This window comes from Neopsephotus bourkii, unplaced genomic scaffold, assembly GCF_033783945.1.
Source record: "Neopsephotus bourkii isolate Nb327-2 ecotype Australia unplaced genomic scaffold, CSIRO-AGI_Nbou_v1 NB_1825, whole genome shotgun sequence".
NCBI classification, from domain to species: domain Eukaryota; kingdom Metazoa; phylum Chordata; class Aves; order Psittaciformes; family Psittacidae; genus Neopsephotus; species Neopsephotus bourkii.
Window position 1 is genome coordinate 4,333,395 of NW_026902298.1, and position 20,442 is coordinate 4,353,836.

Sequence of the window (20,442 nt, forward strand, 5' to 3'; positions counted from 1 at the left end):
CACAGGGTCAGGGACAAAACAAAGGCTTTTTTTCTGTGTTTTCCTATTATTTTAAAGGGTAAAGTCCTGCTTTCCCGTTGCAGGCAGTAACAGCTTGCGACAGGGCCATACAAGGCTGGGGTGAACAGATATTAAACTGCTGCTGCTTGCACCCTTTTGATACAGATTTCAACAGAGTTCTGAACAGCCTGGAGATGTTTTGCTCATTGTCTACTGGCTGTGAATAGTAAATAGATAGATAATCAAGTATTTCCAGCCCAGGTCACTTCTGATTATATTCCCAGCCTAATTTGATAGAATCAGCTGGGCTGGAAAAGACCTTTAAGATCATCCAGTCCAACGATTCCCCAGTACTGCCAAGGCCACCACTAACCCATGGCACTGAGGGCCACATCTTTGCGGTGTGTGAACACTTCCAGGGACCATGACTCCAGCACTGCCCTGGGCAGCTATTCCAATGCCTGAGCCATGCTATCAGTGAAGAAATTGTTCCTAATACCCAGTCTAAACTCCCTGGTGCAGCTTGAGGCTGTTTCCTCTTGTCCTATCACTTGTTACTTGGGAGAAGAGACCAACCACTGGTCTGATTGCTTCAAATCACTGATGTCTCAAACTGTCTTGCACCAAAATTCTTGGATACAAACAATATCATAAACAGTTTGAAACCAGGGCAGAAACTGACCCCCTGGTTCACCCATGACATTTTCTTTGTGATGCCCATAGCCTTGTTGGAGAGGACAGCTCTGCTGGCTGTGCTGCGTGCACAGAGGTGAGCTCCTCTTGGTCTTGCCTACATCTCTGAAGGCGCATGGCCTTGATTCCCCAGCCAGCATACCAGGGGTGATGGAGAAGGGGACTTGAGCAAGCTGGCCTGTAATGTAGTGGAAGGTGTCCCTGCCCGTGGCAGGCCATTGGAACTGGATGAGTTTAAGGTCCCTTCTGACCTGAACCATTCTGTGATCAGGTGTCTCTGTCCCTCAGACAGTTGGGAAGTGTTAGAATCATAGAATGGTTTGGGTTAGAACCTCAAGATCATCCAGTTCCAACCCCCTGCCATGGGCAGTGACACCTCACACTAGACCATGTCACCCAAAGACTGACAACTTAAGCACTTCATCATAGGATCTCCCTTCACTCCAGTCCCTGTCTCCTATCATGGGTGGGAGCTTAGGCCAGACTCCCACATATATGACTTATGAGTCTCATTCTCCATTTTTGGAGCATCAGCCTCCAAACTTGCTCTTTGTGCTGTTTTCAGGTGTGAAGATCCCTGAGGACCTTCTGTGCTGCCACTTCTCCTGCAGGGATAGTGCTGATCAGCCTCCTGCCTCCCACATGCCCACGGGGATGTGTGGGTCCCTCTGCCAAGGGCAAGTCCCTGAAGCACCCCAAAAGCTGTCTTGAGGGAGCAAGGTCTGTCCCATGCAAACCCCTGGCCATGTCCCAGGACCTGCTGCCTGTGCACTGGTTGGTCCTGGCCAGCAAAAGCTGAGGAGCTTGCCAATGACTTAGCACTTAGAGCCTACTCATTCCTTGCCCAGCAGCATCTCCACAACGCTTCAGCTTATGGGTATGGATGCAGCATTGATGTATGGGTAAGGACAGTACCTCCTGCACCCCCAGTACTGCCGTGGGGCTGCTTCTGTGCTCACTGCAGAGCTGAAAGCAGTGACAGGGGCTCGGCACCGAGGCAGTGATCTGCAGTGATTTTGTTGTGATTTAGGAGTTCAAATCCTGATGCCTTGTCAAGGCAAGGCTTTGTCCCTTTGTTTGCACAGGAAGCTTCTGATTCCCAGACACTGCTCCTTGCTATTGCAAGGGAGGAAAGTGAGTCATGGAGCTTCCTATTGGCCTGAGGAGATATACAGAGATACTGCTTGTGAGGGAACTCTGCCCAGACAGAGGCAATGAGGGAGAAGTTGGGCGAAGAGCTCTTGGATTCATGAGCATGGCTGAAAATCAACTGCCTGAACCAGCAATGGACATGAACACGTTCCTCTTGTGAGCAGTCATTCTAGGAGGGTGCAGTGCTGCTTTGTCAAGGACCGGGATTAGGCAGGGTGATGTGTGTTTTATAGCTTTAACCGCCATAACTCACTACATGGACAAAGCCGGGGAGGAAACCGGATGTGTGCAGAGGGAAGATGGATGTTCCTGTTTCCCCTCGGTCTGCCCTGGAAATCACTGCTGATTCCCGGGAAGTTTGCAGCTTGTTTTGTTGTCAGAACCATGCTAACCACGCCGCAGGGAACAGTGAGTACCAGGCAGGGCCAGGCATGGGTGTCCTGGGGCAGGAGATGCATCTCTGCCCTCCCTCCCTGGGCAGAGACCTCCCTAGAGGTGATAACGTGGCAGAGGTGCCTCCTTCAGCACAGAAGGAACGTTTTTGGTCTCCAGAGGGGTATCTTCAGCCTCCTAATAGGATGTACTGCAACAGCCGGATGTGGGTCTGGTGGCATTTTGACTTCCAAGCAGCCCTTCCTGCTCCCATCATCATCCTTTTACCACTTTTCTTTAAATAAAAAACGGCTTTATTGACTTCAAGCTCAAGAGATGAACGAGGAAAACGAGTCACTACCATGTAAAGGAAACAGCCCCTCCTGGTATATATATGATCTGACGATGGGCTGGATGGGCTCACGTTAAGCTCCACATGGAAGACAGTACGTTTTGTGCTAATGAAACCAAAAGGCAGTTAAAAATGTGCCACCTCGTTGGACACAGTGACTTGAGAGGAAGGGCTCTGAGTACAAGTTGCTCGTAGGCATTTGCCATTTCTAACATCTCTTGTGAGCTTCCATTGGGAAACAAAACAACAAGCAAAATGCAAGACCTCCCTCCCTGAACCTCTGGGAGGATCCTTTATGGATTCCTACAAAATCCAGGAATGACCTTCTAGGAAACTGATGGAGCAACGCAGCCAGATCCAATTCCTCACACCCTGGAGATCAGGCTCCCTGAGGTGGTCTCAAGGCAAGCAGCCGACCAGTGGAGCACCCTGACCCAGTATACACGATTGGAAATGCTTGTGAGATCCTCTATAATACCATAAAGGAGGAAGGAAAAGAAGAAAGAAATGGAAATAGCAGACAGAAATGAAATAACAATAGAGCAATCCATTGCTCTCTGTGCAGGGCAAGGCCAGGCAGGCCAGAAGCGAGCGAGCTTGCTGGTGACAGGAAGAGGAGAAACAGGAGAAGTGAATCGTGTTTACATAGGTGCCAATCAACTTGGACAAATGTTCAGCTGAGGCAAATCAAACCCTGCAGAGGAACTTAATCACTGAATGGGCAGCTTAAGAGCCAATATGGTGTGGCAATAATTGGAAAGATATGATTTCCTGGTTCCCGTGGGAATGTGAGCTGGGAGAATCCGTGCCAGTTGCTGTCAGCAGCATCTATTCTGAGTTGACCCTGAGTGCCAGGTTACAGCAGCCCAGGCTGGGAGCACATGGGCTCCAGGAGCAGCTGAGCCCACTTGTCCAGATTAGCCCTTTACAGGCATCCTGCTCTCTTTCTTAGCAGCACCTCCTGTATGAAGATAGGCTGAGAAAGTTGGGGCTGTTCAGCCTGGAGAAGAGAAGGCTGCGTGGAAACCTCATAGCAGCCTTCCAGTATCTGAAGGGGGCCTATAGGGATGCTGGGGATGGACTCTTCATTAGGGACTGTAGGGATAGGACAAGGGGTAATGGGTTAAAACTCAAACAGGGATAGTTTAGATTGGATATAAGGAAGAAGCTCTTTACTGTAAGGGTGGTGAGGCACTGGAATGGATTGCCCAGGGAAGTTGTGAATGCTCCATCCCTGGCAGTGTTCAAGGCCAGGTTGGACAGAGCCGTGGTGACATGGCTTAGTGTGAGGTGTCCCTGCCCATGGCAGGGGGTTGGAACTGAGTGATCTTAAGGTCCTTTGCAACCCTAACTATTCTATGATTCTAAGACAAGTTCCTGAACAGAACTCTTTAAACAAGCAAAGTCTGAGTCCCTTCCTCCCCTTACAGCTCTGTGAGCAGTTGGGTGGCTTCCCCCAGTCAGTTTCTGCAGCACGTGGCCAAGTCTTGAGCCACCATTAGTCATGATGACAGAGCTCTTGTTCCAGGGGAGATGGGGAATTTGAGGGGATTTAGGGCACATGTCTGGATGGCAGCATTAGGGAATAATTGTTGCATGCAGAAGGTTCCTTCTGGAAACCTTCCCTCCTCAGCAGTCAGGTTCCTTAATCTGCCTTGATTTAGTGACTCAAAACTCCCACTTCCTGCTTTATTCTGCCTTGTGCATGGTGTTTTATTTCCCTTTCTGCTTTCAGCCTGTTCTATGACATTGGGCAAAGCTGTTCAATGTCTTGCTTTTGTTTCCTCTTTCATTCAGTGTCCATCACATCCTGTCTGGCACTGTTCATTCAGAAGGACGCTTCATTTGAACCGTAAGCACGTGGGGTTTGGATCAGACAATGAGAGTTGGTTTTGATTAAAGATGATCTTTCATTATGCAGTTGTACAACAGAAGGAGGTTCTGCTGCCAGGGAATCACAGAGTAATGCAGTTTGGAAAGGACCATGAGAGGTCATCTGGCCCAGCTCCCTGCCCAGGTCCAGTCAAGACAATGGCCAAGAGATTTTGACAGTTGTAATAAATACTCTGCTTTGTTTATGGTTAGACTTTTCCAGGCTTTATTCTCCTTTGTGCCTCTGATAACTGCAGGTAGGAATAGATAGTCCTGTCTCTGAGAGTGGGACAAGAGTCGTCGTACAAGGAATGGTGTAATCAAAACCAAGTGCAGTTAATAAGAGTTGGTCTGGTTTTAATATGGGCTGTGCAGAACTCACCCACTTCTCACTGCCTGGCCTGGAAGAGATGGGTTCTGTTCTCTGTTCTTTGCCAGCCCACTGGTGACTGATGCATTGAAACTGCATCATCCAGGATGTCCAAGAAGACCAAGACGTGCCCAAAATGGAAATTTCTTCTGTTGTTGGTAGAGGATTACCAGAAACAGCTCAAAGGTTAGAACTGCATAATTACACCCTTAGGGGAAATGGCAGTACTTTACCAGCCAGGAAAAAGCCCCAAAAGATGTCACATTGCCCAATTCCATCCCCACCCACCGCCATTCCAATCCTGTAACAGTTGAATTTACAGCTAAAACAACCAGCAGTGAAACAGCCCAATGGACCTGAGGTTCTGTTTGTCATCCAGGACATTAGTGCCTCCAGACCCAGTTCTTAGCAGCTACTAGCTGGGAGGGCTCTGTCTGCCTAGTTGTGCTAGTTCATGGCAGCTGAGGACTTGTGCTGAACTCTCAGTGTCTGAGCACAGGAGACAACGTGATGCTGGTTATCTTCATGGAAAGGCTTAGAAAGCTGCAGCCTGATTTCCCTCCAGGTTTCAATAAATCAGGGCTACTGAAATCAATCAGATTCACTCCTCTATTTCATCTATTCCATCCAGTGAAATAGATGCTAACTATTTCACTGGGTCTGTACCTGGTGCAAGAGCATGATCCAATGCAGTGAAGCTACACAGCTGGACTATGGAGGCTGTGGCAGAGAACAGCCCGTTTTAAAGAGAAGAAAATCCCCATCTGTATGAATCAATAAATCCTCGGAAAGAAAAGCTGGTTTGAGACTACCTTGGCACTCCCTCACCCTTGGCACTACCGTATTAAGCATGTGTCTTTAAATCATAAACATTTAGGCTTAAACCACAGAATTGAAGTAGGTGTATAGCAAGAAGTGTAGCTGTGAAGACAGATCATTCGGCTAATAAATGAGAAAGTATTTATAGGCTTGTGCTCACAACTGTGCATACATTTTGAGAACATAATTCTTGTATTTGCATTACCTCATCACAAGGGAAATGGAAAAATTTGTTCAGCTTCACAAAGCTGCAATATTTTCATATAAACACCCCATTCAGTTCAGCAAGCTACTTAAACTTCTGCTTCAATCCTATTTGCTTCCAGCTTTGATTTCCATTAGTGCTCCTTCAAGTTAAGCATAGGCTTAACAGCTTTTCTAGATCAATGCCCAGGAGAGCAGGTGACAATTCCAGCCATCAATGAGACTTAAGTGAAAGGACCCTACTCCTTTCATCTTCTTGTTACCTCTAAACCTGCTTTGCCCAGCTTCAGGTGTGCATTTCTTTAACAGACCATTGGTGAGTTGTTGATAGCATGGGGGGGTCTCCAGTGCCAACATGTGTCCCTTCTCCTACCTGTTGACACCACATCCCATGTTGCCATTCTCAAGGCCTCATCCTGTCGGCCTTATTTTCCTGTATGATGTATCATTATCCTGGGGTCATAATTATTTCCTTTAGTACAGAATAAGACTTTTCTATATAAAAAAATATGGTTTTACCACATCATTATTGCAGGGAAAACAAATAGGGCATCCGCTACCATCCTCACTACAAAACCTGCTGTTACAGCTGAACAGGCTGCAGCAAAATCTTAGGCAAGCCAGGACATGTTTTAACAAAGCCTGACAAGTCCTGAGGCCTTGCAGAGATAGAATAAAACCTGTGGCCTTTTATTAGCAATGACAATCCTGAGTTTAGTGGGATACAGAGCAACAGCAAAATGGCAGCATTAAGTAGGCTTAATGCCCACACAGTCTATTGAGAAGCAGCACTAATACTCTTTTTAGCCTGAAAATTCCTCTTTCAGGACATCCTATTTTAGGACAGAAATTACTATATCAAATTTTGCTTAAAAAAAAAATACAGTTACTCTGTGTTATATTTATGTAAGAAGTCCATTATCTCCTAAAATATGTCCAATTCTTTTAATGCTCTGTACCTTAGATAAGACACAGTTCTAGCCCTTGCTCTTAATTATCCTTTCCTTCCAAGTCTGTTCCAAGTTCCTAAATCCAGAGACCAAAACCACGAGCTGGTTGGCAGCAAGATCTTTTACTCCTTCTTTCAAAATACAGTGCTTGCATTGCAAGGAAGGTGATGAAGAGTAGTGGAGAGAATCAGAAGAGAGAAAAGAGGCACTTTGGGGCTGTGATTCAGCTATACTGTCTTACGTATCTGATTTGGGGTGAGATGACAGTCCCTGGTCCCTAGAAGTGCCTGTTTTAATCCATTGACTGCAAAGGTGTTCTAGATACAGGTGTGCCACACAAATCGTGTTTCTTGGTGTGTGACATCAGAATAGCTGCAGACTAAGAACAGTAAGAATGAAATGCCTTTATTACATTGACAGGCACATTCCTACATGCACTCTAACAAACAACATGGGGACAATGGAGATAATGAATGAACTCTGCACATTCTTCCTGCTGGGTTTCAGTAGCTCAAAAGCATCTTGGTGACAACATGCACCAGTGACTACGTTATATTAGGAAATACTGGGTGATGTTTGGATTAAGAGATTGATCAATGTGACACTAGGTGGCATTGTGTAAATACGTATCAAACCCTGTGCTTTTATCTTTCTGTTTCAAAGGAATCATCAGGTATGAAAACCTCATTGCAATGTGTGGGTTTTTTCCACATATTTCTTTATCTCTGTTCATTGTAATCTGGGATTTAGCACCCCTGAAATGTGTGGATTGGGCCAGTGATAGGCTACATTGCATGGCTCATCTACTGCTGAGAATCTGCAACTCACAGACGTTCTTCTATTTGAGTATGATATTTACTCTTGAACAGCAGTGTTTTCTAGACTATAAATGAGAATAGATTCAAATCTCATGGCTTCTTACCTTTTGTCAGCAGTTTAGAGTCTGGTTCAGACCCAAAGTAGCCAATGAGTTTCTGTAAATCACCACATCAAACATTCCTACTTCTGAAATCAATGCCATCTCAGTGTATTTTTTAAGGTTTCTCTCACCTAGTACCACTCCTGTCCCCAGGTGAACAAGAAGCTGGATCTGAGGAACTACAGGCTGGTCAGCTCTACCTTGAGAAGGCGATGGAGACAATAGTCCTGGAAACCATTTCCATACATACTAATCTGAAGAAGGTGATTGGGAGTAGTCAGCATGGATTGAAGAAGGGGGTGTTATGCCAAAACAACCTAAGAGCATTCTGCAATGAAATGACAAGCTTGGGGAGTGAGGGGACACTGGTGGATATTGTTTATCTTGACCTTAGTATGGTTTTTTGACACTGTCTCCTGTAACATCCTCATAGGCAAACTGATGAAGTATTGGGTAGGTAAGTGAACAGGGAGGTGGACTGAAAACTGTGGGCAAAGGTTGTGAGCATCAGCATGAAGTCCATGGAGATATTAAAAATCCAGCTGTACCTGGCCCTTAACAACCTGCTCCTGCTGACCCTGCTTTAAGAAGGGGATTGAACCAAGATTGAGGGACTGATCCCCTCTGACCTCAAATATTCTGTGCTTCTGTGAACAGCAGCTTCTCTGCTGGCATCGCTTAGGGTTGAGCCCGTAGCTCAAGCCTCCAACTTCATGAGCATCTTAGGCAGGGCAGAGTGATCCCTGTCCTGCAGGACTGTGTCCAACCCAGTGTCCTATTGATCAGGGGGAGAAGTGGCAGATATGTGCAGTCCTGTTTTTGGGAAAAGGCTGGTTCTGACCATATCTGTGTTCATGGCTGTAAACTAGCACATAAATACTGGTCATGCTGGGAAGTGTAAGGGGCTAAACTGGCTTTAGGTCTTTAATGCACTTTTGATAGTTAGATTGAAACTTCCTATGCTGGGGTGATTTCACACAAGAACCATTTTAAGGTTTGATGGCTAACCAAGCAGTATGTCTGATAATGGAACTGCTGTGCCATGTTAACAGTGCTGCTGTTAAACATGGGATGTTCATGTGTGCATAGAGACTTGATGCAGCAGGCTGTTTGGGACTCATCCTAATGCACTGTAGGGCCATGGAACCTAAACAAACAGGCATGTGGATTGGAGCTAGATCCTTGTGCATGTATGTTAAGGGAAAGCCAGCCTTGATTATCCTGAGGGACCTATAGAGGTAAACCAAGCTACTTCAATGGCATTGCTCAGGTGGGAGGAGGTTTGTATTGGCAATGCAAAATAGATAGATGGTGATTTATTCTATGTTTTTCACAAGATGAAAATAAACCAACCTATATATATGTGTATGTATGTATATATAAAATTCTAGTTGACCTGAACCCTGTAAAACAGAGTCTACCCTTTTTTTCTTATTGCTTTATTTTAATAGCCTAATTTAAGCTTGAGCTCTCTGGAGGAGAACTGCATGTGCAAGGATTAACAGACTTTAGCAATTCAACTGGCCAAGGAAAAGTTTCCTGTGTTTGCCTGCCCTCCCCTAATGCACTTTGAGCCAATGCAGTCTGTTTTACTGTTAGTGGATTCTTGTTCCTATTTCATAGGAGATGGTGGGGATATGAAAGAGTGCTGAGGTCATGGGGCTATAGAAGTCAGTATATTAGCACAAAGACCAGTTATTTCTAACTTTAATAGCCAGAGGGACTGGTGCAACATCTGTTCTTTGTGACTGTGGAAAGTATTTGGTCAAACTGCACGTTACTGATGACTGCATTCTACAGACAAGAATGAGCATCGCACCACTTCAGACATATGGAAGGTCCCTGTTGGGGCGAATTTCAATCTGAGTTGCAGAGCTGAGCCAAAAAATCACTGTAAATCAGTTACATGGCAAATCTGGATTCCTTTCTGTGGGATAGTCTATCTTTTTGAGGGCCTTACACTGCTTCTCCTAACTGCAATAACAGAAATGAGGGGTCCTGGGCTCTACTCTGGCCATGCCTTTGGGATTCACATCTATGCATCACCTGCACATCAGGAAAAATAATAATTCCTGGATATCCATGGATAGATTTTCCTTTTCCTCAGTTTATTTCATGGTAAGGTCATCACATGATAACCAGCTCGGTGCTTTTCTTATTGTCATAAATAATAGCTGACTTTGCCTGTCAGTAATGTTTTAGGAGTTTGCTCTTTCTCCTGCAATTGTCACATTGCTGCGTGGGCACAGAAACAGTTTATCTGGCCTTTGGTACGACTGAAGAGCAGAGAGGGGAAGGTGCAGGGCAAAAACCTCCTAAACCACATCTGCTACTTGAGGAACAGGGTACAACCTGCAGACTTCCCAACCTTCTCCCCCTTCTTCCTCCCATCAGTCGCTTATTCCATCTGTGCTCCCCACAAACTATTTTACCCCTATAGCTGAGCCAAATGCTGAAGCTGTGATTGCTCCAAGGGGTAGAAACCCTGGCAAGGGAAGTGAAGAGTGCACGTTCTTAAACTGTTTAATTCAGATTAATTGCCTTTGGTGCATGGGGGATGAATTTAGCAGCCTCGCCTTCAGGATTGATGCTGGAATACTTCGCACCATTTCTAAAGAGGGAATCTGTGCCTTTCGAGTAGCCCTCAGCATCCCAGCTCTTTCAATGCCATGTTTCTTCCTGGCCTTAAAATGCAGACAATGACACTTCCCATGACCAGGTCACCAACCACGTTCTGACGAGATCACTATAGAAATGCTATAAACCTGACTTAGGCTTGTGCTGGTTTTGGCTGGGATAGAGTTAATTTTCTTCTTTCACAGGGCTGAGTTTTGGAGTTGTGCTGGAAACAGCTCACTGACTACCCAATGCTTCTGCAGCTTGGCTTCATGCATACGGCACTGAAACCTGCTTTCTGTGAATATCAGTTCAGAAAGCAGAAGTGTGTGAATTTTCAGAGAGGATGGCACAAGATGAGGAATGGGATTTGCCCATGGCAGAGCACTGGTGTTACATCTGACCACCTCTACCAGCCATCATGAAGCGCTCATAAATGCATCTTTAACCTTTCCTGCAGCAAGTTTTTAGGTCATCAGATAAAGCCAAAGTTGCTGATGACCTGGGGGATACTTTCATTTTAACATTTGGATTGAATCACTGATTGTCTTCAGGGCCAGCATTTGTGTCTGTGTGTGGTTACATAAAGAGTGGTAATATGTTAGTCACTAACGGTACCATTATTCAAACCAAATAGCAAGCCTTCCTTCACATGCAGTGCAAGATGTAATGGAGAACATGTTTGACACTCCTGCTGTGCAAAACAGAGACTCGATCCTCGGTGGGTTGTATGATATTCCAGAGCCTATGGAAATCTGTGTGTGGTGCTGAGCACACGCAGTGAGCAGCAGCATTTGTGAGGTGGTGCATTGCAGCAGGTTCAGGTTCTGATTGAGCTCTTGACAGGGCTCTTGTCCTGATTTCTGTGTGATACTGGTCCTTACAGCAAACTTGTAGGATCAGCGTGATAGATCTCAAAAAAGTCATTTCTGATGTTCTATGCTTTTAGTTGGTTCTGTTTCTGGATTGATTTTTCAAGTGCAATACAAGAGAGTGCCTGAATTCCATTCAACTGTAGCTCAAGTTCTGCCCCATCCTGTATAGCAGCAGCGGCTTCAACAGTACTGTTGCCCTGTCCTGACTTCATCTGTATTTCTAAGGCAGGTATCCCATTGCTTGTAGGTCCACTGAAAAAACCCAAAACTCTTTTGATGGAAGAAATGGAAGCAGAAGAGCACTGACATTCTGGTGCTGTCAAATACAGCACTAATGAAACCATCTGAGTCCCTGGTTGGACAGAATTTGGCCCAAATTTTGAAATAGAAGCTGGTGTCACCTCCCTTCACTGATGCTGTAAGGTCTGTTTTCACATGCAGTCCATTGAGCTGATCTGGCTGTGGCTGAGCTGGTGTAATAGGGCTTAGACCATTCTTCCTCACCTCCTCCTGAATTCTGCTGGTGTAGTTTTTCCCAGGCTCAGTTTCCCAAAAGATCTTTAAAGATCTGAGCAAAAGGCACTTTGAAGTTACAGCTGAACCTGGCTACGAGCACATTTTTGCTAGTGATTATGGAAGGGTTGTAATTGGCCTGAGATATAATGGGAGGGAAAGGTGGGGGCAAGTGGTCAGGGACAGGCTGAGGGCTGTAATCTCTTAACCCAAGGCAGCACAGTGTGTCTGGCCATGCCATTGCATCATGAGAGTGATAGGACCCAGAAGTCAAGGACCTCAGGGAGCAGGATCCAGACTTTGCCTGAAGGTGGATGCCCGCTGCAGCTGACCTGCCTCTCTTGTCTCTATTACCAAGCTGGTGTTTGATTGATTCAGTGCTGGTTTATGCCTTTATGCAATTAATTCCATTTTTTCTTGGCATTTGAATGACCTTTTATTCCAGTCTCTCAGTTAATATTCATCTTCCCACAGACACATTAGTAGTGTGTTCTAATAACAGACAAGTGGTGTGGTAAGAACCCTCAGGTCCCGTTACTATTGGAGAACTTACTGTTTAAGAAATATGGTCCTAAATGTGCTGGTGAGTGAAAATAATTAGTCATAGCCCATTATGAAGAGCTGCCCTCTCTGTGCACTTAATAACATGCATATGAGAAGTACTAACCACTAGTAGGTATCTTCTTCCACCCAGGCAGGGTCTAATTTGTAGTGGTCTCTCACCAAGCCCTTTCCAAGAACTTGATGCTCTTGATGTAGCTGGTGTAGAGGCATCTCCCATCCTGGTGAAACAGGCTGATCCTTTAACTCATGTGATAACACACCATGGTATGGTGTAAAACTGAGGAGGAGCCATTGCATTTGCTGGGAGATGCTTCCCTTCAGTCTTCCCATATGGCCCTTGAAATCTGAGCACTGTCAGGGCGCAAGGATGCCGTTTGATTGTCTTGGCAAGATGTTTGCTGCTTGCATGGAAACTGGATTAATTAATAGAATAAGAAATCCAATCACATTATTTTCAAGGTCTGATCTCCTTTCTGATATCAGGATCATCTTTTTCTTCCTTTAAGCTTGGAGACTTGGACTTGTGTTGTTCGCAACTCTCCCTTCCACCCATAAAAACACTAGTTTTCCTGTTCAGCTAAAACTTTTCCTCACACTGTGATTTCTCCTGTTTCTCTTTGGTCCTTGCTCTTCCCTGGTCGTTACACAGAGCACTTAGGCATGGCTTTAACCCATGTGCTTATCCTGTGGAATGGCTCACCTCATGTACAGCCATCTCTGCTCTGTTTGCTTAGTGATCCTTCTTCTCTCTGTAGGGTCCCTCACAGCGCTTTACTCGTGGGGAGCTGTTCCTACCAGGAACCAACTTTCCTTCATTTTCATAAGCCCTGATGTCTGGTGGGATTTTCTCCTGTAGGAGACTGCAGACAACACTATGGATAGAACATGACCTAGAGAAGGAAGTAAAGTATCTTTATGTTGGTACCACAGACCTATTGCACTGACCTTTGAGGTTATCCGAATCTTGTGTATGTTTTGGGACAAAAAAATATATGGGAATATCTTACTTTTCCCATCAAATGCTTTTATGGGGAAGCTGTAAACACAAATGTAATTTCCACAGTTATTGCTGCCCTGGAAGATTACAGTCATTCCCTCAGCCAGTTCTCTCAGTCATTATTAATTCCTTGAGCATTTAATCAACTCTGTGCAAAGAGGCCTCTGAATGCTCCACAGCTCTGCATCTGTTGAATTTATGGTGTGGCAATCTGGGTTATTAAATAGCTGTGGCTATATGGAAAGCAAATCAAATCACGGCTCTGCAAGTCTCTTTATTACAGTAAGCAGAAGGGACTTCTCCCTTCTGCCTTTTTGTTTTTTTCAGCAGTAATCTTCTCCCTTTCTCATTGCTAACAAATGACCAGGATGCTTTGGGCTCACTTGGAATGTCCTTCCCCAGTTTCTTCCTTTAGACAACTCCTTTGGTCCTGCACTTTGGAGGTTAATTTACAGCTATCTCTTGCAAAGAAATAAAAGCAGTGGCCTTAGGGCTGGGTTGTACAAGCTCTAAGAAGGTGTTCTCTGATATAGCTCTGTAGATATTCCTAGTAAATACTGGTTTCTCTCCTTTATGCTGATACTTTTCTCAGATGACCTGGGATCAAGGCATATCAAGGCCTAAGATCCCATGTGAAGTGAGCAGTAAGATCCTTGCTATGGAAATCATTGTGAGATGTGGTGACTTCCACCTGGCCTTTTGGTTGCTCCCCTTTGAGTAGCAGCTATTTTGTTCACCTTGCTTGTCACTCAAATAGATGAATGAGTGGGTGCAGGGCTAATGCAATGCTGAAATTGCCATCTCAAAACTCAGCTCTGTGAGTAGATGGTTACGTTATTCAGCTTGAACACATTGTAGGTGCTTGGTTTCTAGGTCAGCTTGCTGCATATCTCGCTGTTTTGCTCTTGCTGTCTTGCTATTTTTGGCTAAAAAAAGCCCTATCCCCCTGTGCCCTCATTTTCTCTATTTATGATTAGTTTGACGGGGTGTAACAAATACTTTGAAAGAACTTGCTCCTTGTTTATAATGCCATAACAGTCAGAGGATATAGCACAGTATTCTTTAAGACTTAAGGGATAAACACACTTGCGTATAGGATTAACTTGAGATTAAAAAAAAAGGCTTAGTGTTTTCCAATCAGTGATGCCAAGACTGGCTTAAAAAAAACCTCATTTATTGTTTGTGAATAGTTTTGTATACTTGAAAAGATTTAAAAGTACTGAAAGTTTTGTGGATTTGTGCCTGAACTTTTAATCCAAACAGTCACGTCAGAAAACGGTTCAGATCTTTGTCTTCTTCAGCTTCTGGTGTTTCAGCTATCACTCATGGAGTAGAGATAATGCTTTATGATTTTGTAGTGACTGGCACACAAAAGATAATGAATAAACTCGTTGGCCATTTGGAAAGAGGCCTGGCTTTTACTGTACAAGTGTTCAAACAAGATGTTGGCAAAAGGCTTCCAAACAAAGAGATGATTTTTGTGAGCAAAAAAATAAGTATGAATTGGTAGAAAAAAACAGAGAGGCCACTTTTGTAATGGATATAACTCTACAGCTAATTTGACCTGTTCTATTTATAAAACAGATACAGCTGTGGAAAAGCTTTGTGAGAAGCCCATAAACATACAGCTTTCATTCACTTTTAACCCTGAACAGGGGATATGCTCTTCCTATTGCCAAACCTGAGTGTAATATATATTTTCGTGTGGCAACCACGTAAAGCTGAGTGGTGGCTTCATCCAGTTGTAACTCAAAACCAGGAGAGTTTTGTGGTTTGGGCTGGGGTTTCTGTCATAATTTGGTTATAATACAAGTAAAAACAATGTTCTTGGCGGGGAGATGGTAATCTGAATTGCCTTCTGCTTTAAAAACTACATGTTTTGCAAAGCTGGAGTAGTTTGGCTGTCGGTGGGTGACCTTAGCCTCCACCTGCAAATCCATGTGCGACTTGCCCTTGCCTTCAGCAGATGCAAAACCCTCCCTCCCCTCAGTGTATCATCACTGAGTAAGTATTTAAACTGTTTTCATTTCCATTCCCTTGGGCTGGACCGGTTTCATAATTGTTTGAATGCCGTTCTCCCTGTTCAGAGAATGGAAACCAAGCGGTTTGTCACCTTTTTTTCCAGTCAGATTTGCTTTCAGATGGCTGTGCTTTTGGGTTAAAAACACTGAAGAAGGATGTTTCTTCAAAATGTTTCTCAGGGAGATTTAATTGCAGGAATGCATTTAACTTATGTTATTATTACTTTTGGCAGAAACACTGTTCCCTTTTGATAAATAAAGCCTAAAATGACAGAAGGAGTTGGATGAACCGACCAAACTCTATTTTTCTGTTTCTGTCAGGCTGCTGTGTGTGAAGGGAGATTTCACAGATAAGAATTCCTATAGTGATCTGCCACGGTGTCTGGTAAGATATAGTTTAAAAGGAGCTTTTCCATAACAGAGAGCAATCTATTACTGTAACTTACTCCCCTGTGGTTCCAGGTAGTTGACGGTTACTTGACAATCTTGTCTCAAACTGTCAAAATCCAAATGACATGCTGTTTTTGTATATATACAAATATATAACTTTATTTATATATATATATATATATATATATATATATACACACACACCCCAAAGTAGAATATCTTTTTAGCCTCCCTAGTAGTTACTTTGATTTATTTAATAGACCCACCAAAGGAAGTTGTTCCAGCATCACGCTACTGGAAGCGTCAACAGGGATTGTCACTGCTTCCTTTGTCTGCCCTTGCAGCATGGGCAGTGTTTGCCTTTCAGAGCCAAGTGATTGCGGGGATGAGTGAAGGAGCCTTTTGATATTCTGTGCCCACACAACAACAGTTGATGCAAACAGATACGGGCTCCTTGCTGCTAATGTTCTTCCCTATCTGTTTGCAATCAGGGCAGAGCCAAGTAAGACCTTAATTCTGTGGGAACTTGGCAGGTGTTATAAACAAGATGAAAAATGATATTTGAAGGGAGCTGGGATTTCGGTGCTCCTGGCCTGAGCAGCATGGATGGCTCCTGAGCACATTTTCTGTCTTCTGAGGAGAATTAGAAGAAACCAGCTGGATTTTAGGAGTAGCATCAGCCTCAGTTAAGCAAATCACTTGTTTCTTGTTCTGCCATTTATGATAATTTAAGGTATTTAAGCCTAAAACTTACTTGTGCAAAACTGGCCTTATCTGGTAAAGTTATGCATCCAATGCACTAAACGCGCACATGTATGTGTTAGAAGATGGGAGCTTGGAGACATAAACACAGGAGTTCTCCAAGATCTTGTAGATACTTCCTTTTGTTTCAGTCCAACTGTTTTCACTTACCTTCTTAGAGCAGAGCCAGAAAGAGCTTTAGCCTTACAAACATAATGTATGTAAGTTTTCTCAGGAGAAATTAGTAACTGCTCTGATAAAGTAAGGTCTATGCACACTTAATTCAATTTAAGCTGTGAATATTAAGACCATTTCCATGCTGGCTGCCCCTCAGTATGCATTTAATCAACTTGAATTCTGATTACAGACAATGCTAAAACCCGGTTTGTGACCTGCACTTAGCAAGTTTCATTAGGAGAGATTTGAACATCACTCAGATGAAACTAGATGCACATCCAGCTAAAAATAGAGGAGAAATGGAAAATTTAAAAATCCCCTCCCAGACAAATGGAATTGCTGTGTTTTAAGCTGATGGCCCTTTTTGCTCACCAAATTATTCCAGACAGGGCAATGAATGACCAATAAATTCTTAAATTAGCTCTGACTGGGCAGGGTTGCATTGTTTGGGAACTCTTGCAGTGTCCACATGAGGCGTAGGGTATTTATCATCAAAGTCATCAACATTTGTCTTTGTTTCTCTGTCAGATTTGCTGTGCGTCATGCTGGGGGCAGCCAGAGGACACACAGAGACCAGAGCAGTAGGTTCTCTGAGGGCCCGATTTATGCCAAGTGTTGAGCAACAGACAGTTCCTGTATGAATATTGGCGTTACCAATGGTGCATTATTCCCCAGGCACCTATGTCTCTTCTCATGGAGTGCTTGGCTACCTCTCGTTGTCACTGCAGGTTCTGATGTCCTTACAGGCATTCTTAATCTTGACATCTTTCCCATCTTATAGAATCCCAGACTGGTTTGGGTTGGAAGGGACCTTAAAGCTCATCCAGTTCCAACCAGGAACAAGGCAGGGACACCTTCCACCAGAGCAGGTTGCTCCAAGCCCCTGTGTCCAACCTGGCCTTGAACACTGCCAGGGATGGGGCAGCCACAGCTTCTCTAGGCACCCTGTGCCAGTGCCTCAGCACCCTCACAGGGAAGAGCTTCTGCCTAAGAGCTCATCTCAGTCTCCCCTCTGTCAGTTTGAAGCCATTCCCTCTTGTTTGCCACTACATAACCTTGTGAGGAAAGCTGAACAGAAACTGTCCTCATTTGTCAAAACCCTGTTCTCCTTCATCCAAAGTGTCTTAGAACTCAAAATACCCGTAGATCATGCATGGCACTGCTGAAACAGCAAGTGCCTTCCTCCTCCTCCAGCCCAGTCCACCATGCCATGGTCGTCTACTTCAGGGTCTTATTCAAACCTCTTAATATGTTATGAACTTTTCAGACAGAGCAGCACCTGAAGTTTGATTTTGTCAGTGCTGCTATGATGGGTGTGCTGCTTCTGCTTCCTTGCCTGCTTGGTGTCCATCTGTGTTGCTGACCAGGGAACTGAAATGCACATCTTTAGTAGGGGCAGTCATTTTGGCAATTGCAGCTGTTTTATTTGTACCTACGCAGTCTATAATTCAGTGCCAGTTTTTGCTGAGGAAGCTCAAGGTATGAATACGTAACTCAGCTTAAGGCTAAGAAACAAAAGTAAGGTCCAGGTGAACCTCTTTAATGGCACTTGTTCCCCCTCTCAGTGTGTAGCTGCTTTTCCAACCTTCTGCTGAGAGCATTTAACATAATCCAAATGAATTATGTCCTTGGCTCCATTACTTAGTTCCTCCCTCTCCACGCAAAACATTATGTCGAAAAGACTCCTCCTAAGGCTTTCTGTTTTCCCTTGTGGCTTCCTGCAGATCTCTGGGATATAATTTATGTGATCCAATGCTTGTCAGCCTTCCTTAGTTTGCAGTGTCCAGCTGTGCGCTATGGGACAACACTTTTAGTGTTTACCTTACCCCGTCTCCACCCACCTCCACAGGAAATCTCAGCAGAGCCTTTGCGACCTGAGTGTCAGTCCTGTGCTGGGGTGAGAAAAGCCAGAAAACCCTTTGTTTGGTTTGGTTTTTAAAGTCAGGTCTTCAGTAACGTGAAGCTCTTCCATCATGCACTGATTTAATTCCCTTCTTACCTGATGATTTGTTTCTTGGTCATAGATTTGCCTTGGTTTTATTCATTCTGGTGTGTGTTTTCTCTCTCTCTCTCTATTTCTTTCTCTCTCCTTTTCTTTATTTCTTTCTCTCTATTTCTCTCTCTATTTCTTTCTGTCTCCTTCCTTCCTTCCTTCCTTCCTTCCTCCCTTTCCTCTTTTCTTTTCTTTTCTTTTCTTTTCTTTTCTTTTCTTTTCTTTTCTTTTCTTTTCTTTTCTTTTCTTTTCTTTTCTTTTCTTTTCTTTTCTTTTCTTTTCTTTTCTTTTCTTTTCTTTTCTTTTCTTTTCTTTTCTTTTCTTTTCTTTTCTTTTCTTTTTTCTTTTCTTTCCTTTTTTCTTTCCTTTCCTTTCCTTTCCTTTCCTTTCCTTTCCTTTCCTTTCCTTTCCTTTCCTTTCCTTTCCTTTCCTTTCCTTTCCTTTCCTTTCCTTTCCTTTCCTTTCCTTTCCTTTCCTTTCCTTTCCTTTCCTTTCCTTTCCTTTCCTTTCCTTTCCTTTCCTTTCCTTTCCTTTCCTCTCTCTCTTTTTTCTCTTTCTCTCTTTCTTTTCTTTCTTTCTCTTTCCCTTTCCTCCCTATTATATTTTTCCCTGGATATACTTTTATATTCTTAGAACTTTCAAAGATTTCAAAGATTTACTGTTTAAAAGCATGTACATACGACTGCAAGAAAACGAGTTAATGTGGCCCCACGGCTTACTGCTGAGGAACTGAGTTATTTAACTTCCCTGTAATAAATTAACCCATTTTATTTTATACTTGCAACATGCTAGAAATACATAAGTGACTGCCTAACAGTGATTGCCTCCAAGTTATCCAGCAGTAAAGTTGCAACAGTTCAGACTCTGGCATCTGTTTATTCATACCCTAAACCAGCTTTCTCAATATGTTTTCTTGATTTAATAGAGTATGGATGGGTCTTACATAGCTACATTACCCACAGAGCAAACCATTCATGGCTTGCTGGTAGCTCTGCACAAGTACAGTTAATAAGTAGCTGTACCACGGTGTGTAATTTAAAGTTGAATATGCATATAATTTTGTTGCTGGATCCAAGTCAACTCTGGGGAAGACTTTGCCCTAATTTTAAAGCCTGTTCCTTCTACCAGGGGTGCACACAACATGTAAGGAGTGGGTAATTGATTTTCCAGGGCACACTGCTCTCAGTGGGGTGGAGTGGCTAATGGGTAAGAACAGCAATTCAGACAAATGGGATTGCTTCCAAAGCAGGACAGCATACTTTTCTGTTTAATAATCAAGAGCCAACGGTTACTTCTGCACGTCTGGGGTGGTGTGTGCCAGAAGTATGCATTCTCCTCCACGTCAAGAACAAATGCATCTTCAGACAGGCTGTTTTTTAATTCCTGAAGCACATGGTGGATGGCATGATGCATTAGGGTGGCTTCTGAGTAACTTATTATTAATGAGATTGTCCTTTGAGTATAAGCTCACTGTTCAGAGATAACCTAGTGCAACACAGAGAAGTACACTCTGCAGTGTGGCTGGGCTATTACAGAGCCAGCTGAGCAGAAAATTCAGTGTCTATGTGCTGGCCTCGGGGCTAAGGGTTAAAAGCATTGCTGGGATAGCTGAGCAGTGAGGTTGCCATCTCAGTGCTACAGCAGAAGGAACTGAGTAAAGTCTTTGTCTCTACTTATTAAATAAATGAGCTATCCAGGGATCAGCTTTGTTACTCGATGTATGCTACATGCTCCTAACAGATGCCAGATACTGAAATTCCCCATGCACAGTGATTTGTAAGCTGTAGGAAAATGTTGTAATGCTTTGCTCTGTAAATGGTGGTGGGGAAAATGCTTTTTAAAGTGTCCTTTT